The sequence below is a fragment of the Drosophila eugracilis genome, unplaced genomic scaffold (assembly GCF_018153835.1).
Source record: "Drosophila eugracilis isolate 14026-0451.02 unplaced genomic scaffold, ASM1815383v1 contig_2154, whole genome shotgun sequence".
Lineage (NCBI taxonomy): Eukaryota > Metazoa > Arthropoda > Insecta > Diptera > Drosophilidae > Drosophila > Drosophila eugracilis.
The window spans coordinates 1,431,524-1,448,527 of NW_024573038.1; positions in this window are offsets into that span (position 1 = coordinate 1,431,524).

The following is a 17,004-nucleotide window of genomic DNA, read 5'->3' on the forward strand; positions in this document are numbered from 1 at the left end:
CAAAGAATTTCATGCCATGTCCGGCTGGATGTAGCATTCCATATTTGAATTCAGCCAAAATAGCATCGAGCCACACAGAAACACCCAGACACACCCAGCCAAGCAGGCATCTAACCACATAAACAGTTAGGTACAAGTGCCCCATGGGTCTCTGCCCAATGGCCATAAATGGTCTGGGCTTGTGCACAAATTTATAAGCCACTCACATTAAGGCGGCAAATATTTTTTATGGCAAACAGCAAGCTGCATGCGAACTAAGCTCTGAGCAGAGCAGCTGTGGTATCTGCAGGCGTTGTGGCACCTGCCCACTTCCCTCTTGCCACTTACCTCGACTACACCACCTTCCACCCACCCAGAGCAATTAATGAAATTTGCTCAGCGAATTTATTGACGCGTCCGTTAGTGTCAACTGAAAGGAATCGTGTGGCGGGGATGCCATTTGTTTGGCCAGAAGATGTATACAAAATTTTATGTATCGAATATAGTTATGATTTTATGATAGCCAGGTCCCGGCTGGGTTTTTTTTCTCAGCATCTTACCATTGCGTGTCTGTCACCTAAAGCTGCTCTTGTAATCTCCGCCAATCTCACAACCCAGCCCAGTCCATCCCTCCCATTCCCATTCCCGATTCCGAGCAGCAGCTTAATGTCTACATTTGTTCTGGCCATTGCGTGTTCAGTGGCTGCCCTTTTTGCAATCTCAGCTAACTCGGTTACTCCTCCTCCCACTGCCACTTCCATGTCCTCCTGCTTCTCCACGCCCGTTGTAACTGCAAGTCAGGCACTCCAGCTCCTTCACCTTCTTCCACAGATTTAGCCTCGCCATCTCCAGCAGCTGCCGCTGCCATGCCGCATTAGAACAAATTGCTCTTGTTACGATAGGAAGGATGGACATGCCTTTTGCCTTGTTTGGACCGACGGACAGAATGCCTCTGCTGGTTAGAGACCGGACACACTGGAACCGTTGGATACAAATGAAAACTTACTCAGTTAGTTATAGGGGAATAATATCATTGTTTAGTAAGGAGCTCCGTGTGTCCCAGCTTGTTATTTACCTTTAATATGCCTGTGCAAAATATTAATTTTATTTTTTAATTAATATAAAGATATCTATTTGACAAGCAAAGAAAATTATCAAAGGACTAGTTTTTGCAAGCTGCCTTTATATTTTATAGAAATTTTTATTCACTGCATGCATTTTATTCTAATTCCAAACAGAAATATTTTTGGAACAGGAACTCAGTCACTTTAAAGTAACCCCTTTATTTCGACTTGTTCGTTTCTGAAATAAAATCAACATTTATAAGAGTATCTGAAATGCATCAAACTTATTTCCGATTTGCATGTTTATTTTCCAAGTAAAATGCGTTGCGAATTCGTGAAACAAATACTCAGAGACGTAAATACGCATGTTTCGCCTTCTGGCCAGAGCTCGTTGGGGTTTTAGCTTCATCTGCATACCTGGATTTGAGCGGGACAATGTTAATGATGAGAAAACAGAAAAGCAGCCTCCGAGGACTAGGTCCCATTTCCGTTTTCCCTTTGGGCCCCGGACTGCAACAAATTGATTTGACTTTGGCCTATGCTTGGACTCCGATCATTTGCGTTAGCTCGTTTGGCATTATATAATGCATATATAATTCTTTTGTTGTCTGCGGCTAATTTGCAAATTTACGCTGGCATTGGGGTAATGTCATACCACTTCGAGGTAACATCTTTACTCTGAACCCCTTACTCTTAGCCCAAATCAAGTTCAAGTTGAGTTGTTCACTGACATCTAATTTGTGCTGGAGCTGGGCAACTGCCCAACTAAATTGCAGTAGCCCACGCCATCGAGCCAAGAGCTTAAAGAGTAGAAATCCATAATTGGCTGGGAATGCCCATGTGAAACCATTTTCACAGAACATTAGAAATAAGCCTCTGCAGACTAATTTTGCGATCAGCTTTATTATTTTTTCGTTTCCTGCCATTCTAAGGAAATATAATTTTTTATATATTACATTTATTATCCCTTTTATTACTCATAAAAGTGATTCGCATTCCATTTTCCCAACTTGGTAAATATTTTTGGGCTATTATAATAGCTTTATTTAAGTTTAAAGTCCTTAGGTCAGCCTTGACCAACGATTTTTCGGACCCTCTCCAAGTGATGCCTAGTCATTGGGGTCATTCAACTTCTGCAGGCCCGGGCGTTTAAGGAGGCAAAGTCAAAGTCAAGTCAAAAGTCATAAAAGATATGCAGTCTGTGCAGTCTGACTGCCTTAACAAATGTACAGATGGTTTTGTATAGCCCTGGCTCTGGGTTTTAGTTCGGGTATGGGCTCTGGCCTGGGTTCAGGAATGGTTTGGGTACAGGTATGAGTACGAGTATATGGCTACGGGTAAGGGGATGTGCGTTGCTTTGGTAATCCTTGGCCATGTCTGCGCTGCCCTTATTGCAACAGCAACAGAAACAACCAAACAGCATCAGGAACAACAATTACAAATGGACGACTTCTTTGTTCTGTCAGCAAGGCCTGTTGCAGTCCAACAGCCCAGAATCAGCATCAGCACCAGCACCAGTTGGATTTCAAGACCAAGCTCCGGGCCGAGTTAAGGCCCAAAGAGCTGCAGCCCGAGTTTTGCGGTAGCAGCCCAAAAGAGGGGGCGTCGTCAGAGTCGTCTCCATCTCCATCTAAGCTGCCAGCAGCTGCTACGCATAAAGCATACGCCCGGCACTGGGAGAAATGGGATTAAAGAAGAAACTAATTACTATTTTTTTTGTTTTGTAGAAAATGGCATATAAATTTGAAAGATATTAAAATAATAAAGGTTTTAGGTCGTTACAAATTATTATTATTATTTGTTAGTGATGAATTATGTTTTCTTCGATATAAGGACCAATTCGAGTGTTCTTTTCATTACCTTAATCACCTTATTGAAAAAAAAAAAATATATTTTTATGTCAGCTAACAAAAAGTATAAATATTTTATCAAAATAGTTTTAAATCATTATTATCGTCGTTAAGATTTTATGTTTTTAAAAGATTCTTATATTTCTTTAAGTGCTTTCTGCGGATGCTGTTCTTTTGGGGCGTTATTGCTGGCCAAAACAAATATGAAGAGCTGCAGTCTGCGGCCGCGTCTCTGTTTCTGTCTAGGAGTCTGAGAAGTCAGAAATGTGCAACGTTATCATAACTAAGTGCATGTGGATGCGTGTGCTTGTGATTTTCCCGAAACGAAACGAAACCAAAAGAACGAAACCGTCTGCATATGCATAATTCATGCTATTGAACCTTCTGCGGTTATGACTGGACATGGACATGGGGCCCTGGACTTGAACCTACCCACGGAGATTGGGACGAGGGGATAGGGGATAGGGACAGGAGATGGGGACCTCAGCCAGGCAACTAGAAAAATTATAATTTCACAAGTCATAATAGGATTTGCAATTCAAATGCGAAAAGGCAACGCAGACACTGAAAGCGGACTCAAGTCGACTCAGCCAGCTTTTTTGAGATTGTTCTCGTTGTTGGTGCTGTTGCCGTTTCCTTTTTGTGAAAAATTCTGTGGAAGGAGCGAACAACAATAAGAGGCTTCTCGGCCAGGGCTCAGACTTATGGCCAAGGCTCTGGCCCTGGCCAATATGTCAAAAATATTAAGAGACATGGCCATTGGGCCCGGGAATAGGATCGGGAATTGGCATAAAAATCGGTTTGAGGTATGGGTTGCTGCTTGTTTTGGGGTTTGAGGATTGGGGATTGGCCTGACTATCGTACTGGGATCATGCATAAATATGCAAACGATAAGAGTATTCCTCTATAAAGTTGTAAAATTGACAAGCGTTGCAATGCCAAACTCTCAAATAAAGCAATAAAATGGGCTAAAACATCGCTGGCCAGGGATCTCAACTGCAGGCCGATCGGTAGCCATGGACCAAATGCAAAAATTAGAAATGAATGCCAGCGGGTTGCAGCAGCAGCTCTACCTTCTCTTCTAGCCTCTTGCCTGCTTGCCCAGAATTTATGCCATTCTACCAGGGACTTGGCGGGGGGATTCTGAAGATCCGATGGAGAGATGAGCACGGAAGCATCATCGTTTGTCACTGGCGCATGCAAAGGCTCAATTCATGATTCTGCATCGACATCGAGGAGGAAGTGCGCCTCTAGTGACAACAGGCAGCGCATAAAGATAACAAATAGTATTGCAGCGGGTTGCATCGTAATCATGTCAAACTGCCAATACCGGCAGCCCCAGAAGGAAAGCCCACAACTTACGACTCACTTAGGACTTCCAACTTTATGCGAAATCGAACCCTAAACGTGTTCCCAGGAAATTCAGAGAGATGAACTCGATATAAATGAGTAGGAAGAGCTTTCGGATTTCGGGAATCGCCTTTGGGAGGGTCGACAAAACAAAAGACTTAGGCAACGAACTTGACAGTTTTTCCAGCTAAGTACGCAAGCGGAGCGGCCAGATTTAATTAGGGATTAGACTCTGGCCGTGCTCAGCTGCGGCGTCATAAATATTTAATGATATTGTCAGCTCCGCGGTCAGGGACCATACATATAGCCCTGATCTTGGCTTCGGACCGGGCTTATTTACCGGCTTTGGCTTCAATTTAAATCAAATGTGAGCAACGATGCCGTCGTCGCCACGAGGCTCCGTTTTGGTTGTGGCTTTGGTTTTGGTTTGGGCCCGGCGCGGCCCGGCTCTACTGGCTCTGGTCTTTTATTTTTAGCATATAGTAAGCATATGATCGACACTCGCACTCGCTTGAGTGTGTGCTTGTGCTATTTTTAGTGGTGCATTTAAGTGGCGACCGCATTCGGCCCGGCCGTGGCCTGAACTCTCTAGCGAAATGTGTCCCGCTGTGAATTATGTGCCTACATAAATTACCCGGCCAGGAATTAATCATGTTTTATGCAGGACTGCGGCAAAGCCTGGCTAGAGCAACGTAAGCCTGGCCTGTTTTATTTTTTTGTTTCTCTGCCTGCCCATTAGGTTCAGTTTTCTGGCCAGGTTCGGTGTGGATCTGGCTGAATCTGGGTTTGAGTGCCTCGCAGTGCTCAGGGGCACTTGGAGTCGGTCCGAATTTTTGTCTCTGTCCCGGGAATTGGAGTTGAAATAGCATAGGATGCTGTTTTGGCGCCTGGCCCATATCGTAATATGACCAGGGTAATTGGAAGGTGAAGTCAAATGTCGATGTTGTAAATGAAATTGGATTATATTGGATGATAGATCCCAAGAGGTTTCGGCCTTAAATGTACTAATTATTAACTCTTAGTACTTCCAAAAATTATAGTCAAAATTATACAAAATTTATAGTCGCTTAATTCAACTGTCCGAATTATTCAACTAATAAGGAATTGGAAATGTATCTTATATATATTTATTATTTGGTTTTTGTTCCCAATCATATACATAGTTCACTTTTAGAGCTGTCACCCCAAAGAAATCCTTCGATGTCCTAGAATTCTCATTCAAAATATTTATTCTGCATAGCTTAAGTTCAAAGTTTGTTCCAAGCCGAAAAGTATTTCTGGAACATAAAGATTTAATGCAGAGGAAAAAATTGGTTGGAAGAGATTTCTGGGACACCCGCTACAAGAGTAAACTGCCATGTCCACACCGAAGATGCATCCAAACTTTAATCGCTTTTAAAACTTTAGTGTCGTTGTTCATGGCGAAACTGTTGTAGTGGCTGCTGTGCTGTGCTGGATCCTGCTGGGGCTGTAGCTGGTGTAGTTATTGTTGTTAGCATGTAGCCCACTATAATTGATACGTGCTGAACTTGCGCGCAAAGACAAAATCTACCCGCTGGCTATTTGCTTTGGCCCAGCGTGTGGGAACGGGGGAATCTCAGTGGCGACGGCGGGGGGCGGAGTGTTCATCCTGGACGCCGGTGCAACACGAGTGGGGCGTGGCTGCTGCAGGAGAGGATGCAAAAGGAGGGGAGTTTGGTCACCGCCCCGTTTGCCGTCTGCAGTTGGATTGCATTAAATGTCAAGGAAACCGCATGTCCACCCTCGTCTGCTGGCTGTCCTTGCGTCTGGATCTCGGCAATTTAATGGCAGTCTGGGTACTGGAGGGTTGAGAATGGAAGGATACTCTGGGGCCACCGCCCCACTTGTAAGGCATTTTATAATTTAATTTTCATATGTGGCGGCGAGCGAGTGTCGGGCTTGGGGTTCGTTTATCTTCCCACTCCAAGTGGGTGTTGCTATCGATTATTATCGATTATTCTGCAGGCCTGGCAACCATAAATCAGTGCACCCCCACCCCACTGCTGGGCTTTCATCAGCTCATTTATCACTTGGGCAAACAGCAGAGGGCACAGCTGCAGCAAAAATGGCAAATAAGACTAAAAACAAAAGACGCAGGCAACGAACTAAGTGCAGTCGCCCTCTAATATCAGCGCTGGGATTTCCTACTCATCCCACTCAAGACAAAAACAGTCACAGCTACCAGCAACAAAAGTGATAATTAATGTGTAAGCCGATCTCCCCGATCCCCAGACCCCGTGAAAAATTGTCATCGTCAGGGGATCGAGGCGCTGGAGCTCCACATGCTAACCAAGGTGCTGACACTAAGCACTTGTCACCCAGCCCGCAGCCAGAGCCAGCAGCCCGATGCTTCATATGCATGCCAGTGATGGCGGCCTGTGAGAATATACATCAAGTGATTTTGCGAGGGAAGAGTTGTGAAAATGTTTATAATTTTTTAAGGAATATTAAATTAATTATACTTTGTATGCAGCTGTCGTTAGTTTGGATTCTAATATCTGAAGCGATTACCGTCCAATAATCCATTTTTAGTGTAAGTTCTTACTGGTATGTGAGATTTTGTTTTTGCCATCTTCAGAGAAAGCAAATAGATTATTCCATAAAATATATTTCAGACTTAAAAATTGGTGGAAATTATATTCGGATTAATCGTTTAGAAAATTTCTCAATCATTACACTTTTACGATAAAGTTTATTCATTTTATAGAATAAGAAACGTTTTCCAAAGAATTAAGAACACGTACCAATCTGGATGTTTGAAATGTTTATCAATTCGATTAATTTTCTAAGTGTTTTCATCGATTTTATGATAGTTTTTTGTATTTTCATATAACTTTAATATATTTGTAAAATAACTGGCTTTAAGTATATAGCTTTCAGTACATAGTAATAGTTTAACTTAAGACTTAGGAAATTCCATTCCAAACCTATGTAATTTCTATGCTTGCACTAAAAGTGATTCATATTTCAAAGCCTGTGACTGTGGAGCATTCACAGTGATCCCAAAGAGAGCTCATCTTCAGCTCACCATGCGTGTGTCTCTGTCGACCTGCTTCCACCCCGCCGGTGTCCAATCCCTGGACATGTCTTCCACTGCAGCTGGACAAATTGCAGTTGTCGTCGTTGCCGTTTCGTGGATGCTGGCTCCTTTTTCCATGCACACGAGTGCGGATATATAAAAAAAAGCAAAAAGGCTCTTCGAACCCAGAGTCGTTGTTATGTGCGTAGTTATGCAAACAGTGGCCAGCCAGAACAAGTTGTGGCTGCTGTTGGCTGTCGTAATTAAAGGTCAACATTTGTGCAAGTTGTCAATGGTATAACCATGCAAGGGGTGCATCCCAAATGGAGGAACCCGAGACTTGAGAGGGTCCGAGAACCAGGACCGCATAAATAATTCCCGCAAATGAGATGTCCCAGGCGGGGGGAGTCGGCCGGTCGGAGTCAAAAGCCCTCGGCACGTAAAGGAAGAGAATCATAAAACTTAATTGGATTTTTCTCTTCTTTTAGTTACACTCTTACCATACGTTGGCTTTAAGAAAGCATTCTTAAATTGATGGCTAAGGCTGTCGGACTTTTGAATAGTTTCAGTCAAAAAAAATCAATATAATGAAAATCTTTGACTTCCTAGCCCATCCACATGAATTTTCCTCCGATACGGTTCCGCGCTCAAAGAGATCCGCTCTAGAGGAAGTATTTATCGCCAGGGAGACTTTTACCAGGGTTTTGTCTTCGGGCATAGGCTCATTTGAAATTTAGACAAAGGCAAAATTATCCAAAGATGATTGCAGCTGCGGCTGCTGCTGCTGTTGATGGTGCAGCCTTCGAAGCTGCTGCGAAATTTCACTTTTCTGGTACGGTTTTGGTAGTAAGCTAGGCACTCTGCGTTGCACTTTACATTATTACTATTGTTATTCAACCCAAAATATTTTTAATGAAACTGGCCGAGTTGCTGCTCCATTGCTTGCACAAATTGCAGTCTATTCTGCGGCAAGTGCAAGCTCGCGAAAATAAAGACTACCATTTGACTATTGCACACTGGGAGAATACAGCCCATTGTTTGGCACAGAAACTAAAATGAAATATTTTTATATATTAAATACAAAAAAAACCTTGTATGTAAATAATATCCCCAATACAGTGAAAGTTTGAATTAACATTTTTGATACTTACTGATACTGGGATGCTATCATAAACCTTTTAAATATTTTAAATTTAGTTTAGATATGAATAGACTTAGTCTGGGTTATATCAACCCTTTTAATTACCCCTACTTATTGCTCAGTGTAGTCTCATTGCCTCGTCATGCTTTCTTTGCTTTTTCCCCAAGCAATGTTCATTGTGCGATATTTGATGATGTTGTTGTTGCACTTTTCCCTGCGCTAATTACGGACAGAGCGGGCTTTTTTCTGTTTGTGATTTATTGCAAAGTGCAGCACACCGAACATCAAGGAGGTAGTTGCAGTCGTAGTGTTGCACTTGCTTTGGCTGTGGCTGTTGTTGCTCCCATGAAGCGTGGCACGTGTTGCGTTTAATGTGCAGTTTCTATTACTCTCGCCAGGCTGCGGCAATTGAAAGTGAAACTCAATTTTATGAGGCAGATAGACAAGTCATCTAGGAAGAAGACCGCAGGAAAAGGGGGAACCTCGAAGCCAATCCCCTCGCAGACTGCGGCTGGCCAACAACTTGCACTTTTGGCTGATAATTGACCTCGTTTAAGATGCGGCCGCTGCGATAAAGCTGATAGGAATTAAAAGCGGCATTCACTAATTTAGTCGAACTCCCAGCTGAAGGATGGGCCAGTTCTATAGATGCCTGAGAGCCCGAGCCTGACTATGATCCTTATCGATCGGCCCTTAGGACTAGACCAAAAGAGAAGTTGACTTCAAATATAGCTGCTTCTGCTCTTGGCCATCGTCTGTTGCCGGTTGCCAGTTGCCAATTTCCAATCGCGGCCAGCAATCGCACCACGCTAACGAGACGACGACAACAACGTGCTGCAGGCGCTGCCAGCGAGAGGAGATCCGAAAATAGTTGTTACCCAAAAGCAAGCAAGTTTCTACAGCTTTATAAGCTGTCTGGCATTTTAAGATTTACTATTACTACTACTGTACTATTTCTCAATTTAGCAAGAGTTACCAAATTTCCGCCCCGGATTTCATTCAAAAGATTTTACCCTCTCTGGTCAAGCTTTAACAATAGTAAATTTTAATTTTTTATAGCTTTTGTATGCTCTCTACAATGTCTTTAAGTGCCAAAAAGTAGACTAATAGAGTACTTACTTAGTTGAGAGAATCCGTCAAATAGGGCGGGCTTCGAAAAGGTTAACTAAATGGACAATCCGAAATTATCGATCTGTAGATCATGGTATGCCAGATATTGGAAAGATATAATCATAAAGATATTGCTACCAGAAGAACTTTTGGAACTACCAACGTCCAGAGACCGAACTGAACCTGAGACGCGCCTTGCAGTGGTTGCCGCTGCATAAGCATCTGTAACTTTTCGCGCTTATCTAAGCCATAAATCTCCGATGGCGGTAGGCAAGTCCAAAAAGCTCCTAGTCAAAAGCAAAGCCAACTGCAAGTCCAAGTCCAAGAGCAAGTCAAGTACAAGTGGAAGTCGTGCGGGCGTTGGCTCGGGCAATCGGCCTCGTCTTTTTGGCCCTGGCCACTTGATGGCAAGTGACTAAGTTCGAGACTGGCGAGCTGAAACCGAGACTGACTGGCAATCAAGGCGATGTGAGATGGGCTATCCTAGATTCTCGATCAGCCATCCGCGATCCTCGACCGCAGATTCCCAGCTCCCGATTCCCGATTCCCGATTTCTGATTCTCCATCATCGTCCGCCGTCTCTAATGGGCTAACGTCACACTTCTTATCTAACAATAAGGCTCGGCGCAGAGGAAAGACCGCCAGTAATAAATGCGACCCACATACGCGACCAGTTGGCCTGGCCAAAAATAAACAGAAAAGCAGCAGCACCATTCTTTTGCATTGCCCTGCCCTGGCCTGGCCTGGCCCCAAATCTTGGCAATCCGATGGAGGGAGGGATGCCAGAGAGACCATAGAGCAGGGAGCAGAGACCCCAGACGGGATTTCCAGTGGCTCAGTGGCAATAAATTTCAATTTGCTGGCTTCTCGCAGCCAGCTGAGCTCCAGCTCCGACTCCAGCTCAGCCCCACTCAAAACTCCTGGCCAAGAGTTGCCTGGCAACAATGCAATGCGGAGGTAAAATGATAAAAATTCGATTACATTCAGGTGTGAAACTCACATGTACTGCAGCGATTTTCTTGTTTTTGTACTCTGCAATCTGGTAATTGAGTCTCTGGGCTAGAGCTGCAGAGATAGATTTGAATCTGGCATAATAAATACTTCTGTTTGAAATTCGGTGTGTGAAATCATTCAAGTAGGAGTTTCAGTTTGGATTAATCAAGAGAATTTTACGGCTTTCTAAAGAGGTCACTTTTCCTATATACTAATAATTAATCACTTTAGGATTATAATGACACAATTCCTAAAACTGTAATCAAATCTTCAAATATCAGCTTACTAAATAAATAAATGATACTTTTAAAATACCATTTTTTAAGCCAAACCATTTCTGAAGTAGCCCATAGTCGGATCGGCTTACATTTCGTTGACTTTCTTCTGTTCTTCTTGGCCCAAGACTGTGCCAATTGCCAGCTCGGAGCTGAAGCCAAAGTCTGGGGCTAAAGTATACTGGGAGCCTAGCTCTGTTGGCATCCTTACTTCTAGGCAACTTTGGTCTAAGGCCCTTGTTGGTCATTAATCATGCACTGTGAACGACAAGCGTATAGGTTACTAGCAGATTGGCCCCAAAAAAGGCCATCGGAATTGGGCTCAGCGAGGGCCTAGAGCCACGAGGACAAGGAATGGCTTGGAAGAAAGCCTTCGTCTGGGCCTTCGTCTAATTGGATGCAGATGGGCATAACGGACCCGACCCCAAAGACCCGAACCGGAGATGCAGACAACGGCAAGTTTTGGTGATTCTGGGCGATTCCTGCTGTGATTGGCTGAAAGGCGATTGTTGATGGTTATGATCAGCTTCAGTAGCCAGGGCGTCGTTGTTCGATTGTTTGTCCTGATTCTGGAACTTCTTAGAGAGGTGGTAACAAGAGAATGCTTCCCAGTTTGGTTGGAAAGCAGTTTTTATAATAGCTAACAATATTTAAGCAAATTTATTTCCCAGCGCGGTATTTCCCAGTAAGGTCACCAAGTAGCTTGCCTTAAGTTCTCACTAATTAATTTAAGAGATCATGTTACTAGTAATACAAGGATCTTAATGTTCGTTATAAGAGTTTGCTACCTTTCTTCTATAGCGTCTGAACATATGAAAGTCTGAAATGAAAATGTAGCCTTGCTTATTCAGCTATTTGATGTATTCAATTAGCATATAAAAAGGAATTGGTAACACCACTCACAGTCCGTTTTCATACGTTTGTTTTAATAACTTTAAAAGATAATTATTATCCATCGTGTACCTTTCAGTAATGACTTAGAAAGTATTCGATTTCGCTTTTTCTAACAGCATTCTGCAACCCCGCATACCTGTGAAAAGTTGGCCACGACTGCGCTTCGGTGGTTTTGGGATATTTAATGAAGATTGTGAGTTGGCCCGGCATGCGATGGATTTGTGTCATAATTGAATTGCTCCGCTTGGGGATCGGCACGCGATATTCACCGACGAAGCGGCGGAGTAATTAAAACTGGTTTTCACTTTTCGCCTGAAGGAAATCGGTGGCATCGCAATGCAGATGAGTGGAAAACTAATTTAGTCGCGGCAGATGGAAACCCTTTTCTGGCCAACGTTGTCCGAGGAATGTTCCTTCGGGGCTACACCCACAATGGCCGGCAAAAGCCGTCAACAGCCATTAGCACTTTGGCACATAATTGATACGTGGCTGGACCATAAAGCAAAATGCATAGACATCCAACTCGACAGACATGGGCCCACAGACTCCACTCGCCGCACAAAAAATGACGTTGTAAGAAAAGCGAATAAAAAAGGAATTCCTCGCGTCTCGTCGTTTCCCGCCATGTTCCTCATATTTTCCCGCACAACACCTTCGGGGGCGTTGTGCCATATGACACCATCACCATACCAAGCCACTCCACACGGCTCTTCACCCAGAATCTGACGAATCAAAAGGGCTGCCTATGGTTTGGAGTCTGGGACAGGCTCGTTCCTTTCGGTTCCGTTCCGGTCCGGAACGTAACTAACAATTTATTTAATACGCTGTACGTGCACTTTAATAAAAGGCTCAATCAATCTGGGAAGCTAAGAACCAACCTGAAGACATTCCATCCAAAATGTGAGCGAACTGGGGGTGCACTAAAAGACATTCAGGAATATGAGCTTACTCTTAAAGTTCTTTAATACTTGAGGCTTTCAATAGCTTCTTAAAATATTTGATCAATACATTAATAAAATCCATATAATTTCAAAGATTTAATATGATTTGATGTCATATAACAAAAAATATTTTTTAGTAAATAAGAAGTAAAATAAATGCAATAAAAACTCAGCATTCTGTTTCACAAAGCCAAGATGCACTGCCGGCTTAAAGAACCGAATCGAAGCGACCCGAACTGAACCTCTTTGAAGTGTGCATACAAAGTCTGAAGTGCTCAGGGCCTCCAGAATGAGGACCGACTCTCCGTAGTGACAGATACATAGACAACGGCAGCGGCAATCATGAAGATGGAGATGGAGTTGGAGTCGGAGACGGAGACCAAGAGGATGACGCTTGCCGACTATGTCGATGCCGATCCTTTTGGCGCTGCTGCAGACAGCGTGTCGAATGGTCTTTTCTGTGGGGGATGGGGTCGGAGTTGGGGAACCAAGAGGGCTTTCGCTAATGAAGCCATAAAGATATGTATTATTCCATAAATTTAACAAATCCCGTCTTTGACACCCACACACAGACCACGAGGGTCGCAGTGGACCCTAAGGTGGGTCTAAGGAAAAGACTGACGTCCTGATAATCTGGCCCAAGTTTATGCATTTGACGACGGGAAATGCATTTAATTTTAACCACAATTAGCCACGCAAAAGGGCGAAAGGGAATTCGAGGAAGGTGCGATCGGGGGCGTTCCCCGTGCAGATTATGGCCAAGAAGAGTTCTTTTCCTTATTGCTGGCCCTCGGCAATCGCCCGGCACCGGCTGTCTCTCAAACGCCTAACAAGGTGTCAATATCTTAAAAATTTTATCTTTCTGCACATAAAACTCAAGCGGATCATAGTAAATCAGCCTTTGGTCAGGCAGACGACTGCGGTGCCCGCTCTTAGAGTCAAGTTAGCCACCATCTAAAGGCCTTTATGCCGTGCTTGCCCAGCCCCGTCCGATCCGCAGTCGAAGCCCAGTTCGCGATCGCTGCTGACCCCACCACACCCCACAGCACAATGGCCTGCCAGTTTCCCCAGCTCCTGACCAATGGGGCGAGCTATGTGCCTTTTATACGCCGGATTTACGAGCAAACTCTCCACGTCGTCATCGCCGTCGGAGCGTCGTGGCAAAAGAAATATTCGATGGCCAGGCAACGATTAAAACGGACGCTTCACGCATGCGCGCTCACACACAACGGCAGCGCAGGCAACACTCTTGTACTAACTCCGATACTTGCACTTGCATTTATATGCATTCTGCATAATGGACTTAAACATTCAGGGGGGCGCACAGCAGAGGTTGGCGTCTTAGGATTTCCCAAGAGGATTTCAGAAGAAATATTATTATTATTATATTATTTCATTTCCATCAAAATTCAATGGTTTTGCTAAGTTTAAATTAATGAATAGAATAAAGGAAAGTGGCGTTAGCCAGATTAGTAATAGCTTAATCTCGATAGCTAAAGTCAAAATGATATTATCCTTTTCATAAATCAGAAAGTATTGGAAAATATCCAAAAAAATGGGATTATCCTGATACCAATTGTTTTACCAAATGATAAGGCTAACATTATACTTGAAAAAGATTTTAGTTTGGTATTTAGTAGCTTCTTTAAAGCTGTCTTACTTAGATATTTTACTTATAAATTAGCTCTGCATTGATTAGGATTGCAACTTCAACACCTATTTACGTGTTCAGCACTGTGAGTTGCAAGAGAGCGAACTCCTCTGGTGAGCAATGTTCACTGGGTGTTTGGCCTGGCAGCATTTGCAACACCAGAAACAGCAACAGCAACAGCAACAGCAAAAGCCAGAGCGGCATCCCAGCATCGTCAAGAGCATCGAAGGGGTCGGGATCGCTCTTGGGATCGAAGGGATGCATGGGGGATTCGGATTGGGGCGCATCATCATGTGCGCATTGCACGCACGTGATTAAAGCGCAGCCCCGTCGCGAAGGAGGGGTATGGTATGGGCAGGGGGACGAGGTACTGGCCAAGAGCCCGCTTATAAATCAGAATTCGCTCTTTTGGGGACGACAATGAACTCGGCTGGTATGGTGGCAAACGGAGGGGAAGGGGAAGGGCCAAGGAACCGCACTACATATTGGTAAATAAATAAGATCGCCAAGAGGCTTTGTCTCTGGATATTTGGTATCTGAGCCCTGTTCATTCCGCCGGTTGTAGGTTCAATGCACTTGACCAACTGGTTTCAATTTAAATTTCAAAATGCATCCCCGAAGATTTACGCGCGGCATCTTTCCTTGTTCCAAAAAACTCGCCAATCGAAATGCCCGAAAATTAATTGCCCCCGTAGAATTATGATCGGAAACATTCGCAAATCTTCGGCAGCTTGACACTTGACCCAGACGGCGCCGGCTTGTCTTTGGCAAATAAATTAAGGCGCTTAAAAAAGAGCCGCCAGCAACGGTCCGGCTCGATTATCCGACACATTTTTCGCTTCCCAAGCCAACTGTCGGCACTTCTTTGGGTTCTAATGCTGGTCCAGGTCCCATGTTTTGGGTTCCAGGTCCAGGTCCGAGGTCCAGGTCCGAGGTCCAGGTCTCGGGCCAGACATTCAAATCACCCGGAATCAATCAACTTCGGGCAGGACTCGGAGCTTCGGTGCCGTCGCTTCACTCCACCAAAGTAATACTAGCCCCTCCATGCGATGAGTTCAAAGCCAGCTCCGTTCTTTCTCCTTACGAAATCGTGAAAATATTCTAGGCCCATCGAAAAGGCAAGCAAATAAATTTGAATAATTTTTAACCATAAAGAAAGTTGATACACAGGGTGGATAATGAGATCGCTACAGCCAAGGCAAAAAGGTTGATGGATGAAAATATTAAAAAACATGGCTTAGAAATTAAAATAGAAGACCAAAAAATATGAGTTAAGGGAATATTTATTTTAGGTTAATTATAAAAAGAATCTTACAAATGTTAATCTATAATAGCTTATGGTCAACTGACCTTAGACCTGAAGTACCAATCCAGCTGAGCTGATCAAAATGAACCAACTTTTTGTCCAAGGTGTGGCCCAATTGACTTTTGGCCTGCGCACGAGCCACAGGGTTGCCTTGATCTTGTGCCCAGTCAGGGGTTATTAACGCAATGTGTCTCGGGTATGTCGTGAAACCCGATCCGGCGGTTGGGAGAAAGGCAAAACGTAATATAAGAATGCCTTTTAATTAGCTAAGATCGCTCTAAGACCGCAGGATTACATAAAGCACTGTTAGCGAGGGGAACTTTCAGTTTGGCAAGGCCAACAGGCAAGTGACAGCTTTAATTAAACGGATAATGGCCAGTAGACACCGAAGGCTTGCCGAATAATCGCTGGCTTAGCTAAAACAAGGATTAGGCACAACCTGAGGAGAATTTCATTTCCCGGAGACAAGTTCTAATTGAAAAGTTCATAAATTACGCTGCATCATCATCCCTGCTCGATTCGTATTAAGAAATCCGCCTGAATGTCTCTCTCCCAGATTAAATCTACAAAACGAACAGGTATAGCGAAACAGGTACGCACATACGCTCGGATCGCTCAAGATCATGATCATGAGCAGAAGCCGGAGCTTGAGTTATGGTCGGTTATGGCGAATCACAAATTTGACTACGCGCTCATTTATACGAATTGTTTTTTTCCGACTCTGTGTCGGGGCATGTCGAAAGGTTATTTACCCGCCTTCATGTCAATACAGAACGCAGATTGCCCGGCCAGACCCTCGCAGATCTGATCGTCACTAACGATACCGTAAGTCGGGGCGGTGGGAAGTTTACTCGGCCTCAAAGGTAGATAGGTTGGTCGGTTGGTTGGTGGGGGGGTCAGCTAACATCGACACGATCTACATAACATTTGTTGCGCTAATGGCTGCGCATTGCGAGCCGCGCCAAATATGGAGATGAATGCGGAATGTCCAGTGGCCAATAAGGTTCCCTTGGTCTGGAGTACCGCTGTCACTCGACCGGAGGTATTACCAGAGGAATATTACAATCTGAAACTCGCCCTTATGGAACCTCTATGGTTCTCTATCCTCTTAGTCTTGATGATTTCCTAATTTTCCCTGATTTGTAATCTTGATATTGTAAAACTTCAGCGGAAAAATCAAGTTCTTATTGATAATCAAAGATCACAAATAACCAATGAATAATTTAAATAAATCCCTTGAGATTATGTGAGATACAAAGACTACTTTATGCAACACATTCTCTGATACATTTCTTTTTGCCCACTCATTCAGGTGCTCGAAACAGGGCCCAGTTCTAACTGTGGTTTGCAGAAAGCGCGCCCGAACACAATAATACTTAAGGAATCAGATCGCTGCCGTTGCCGTGTTCC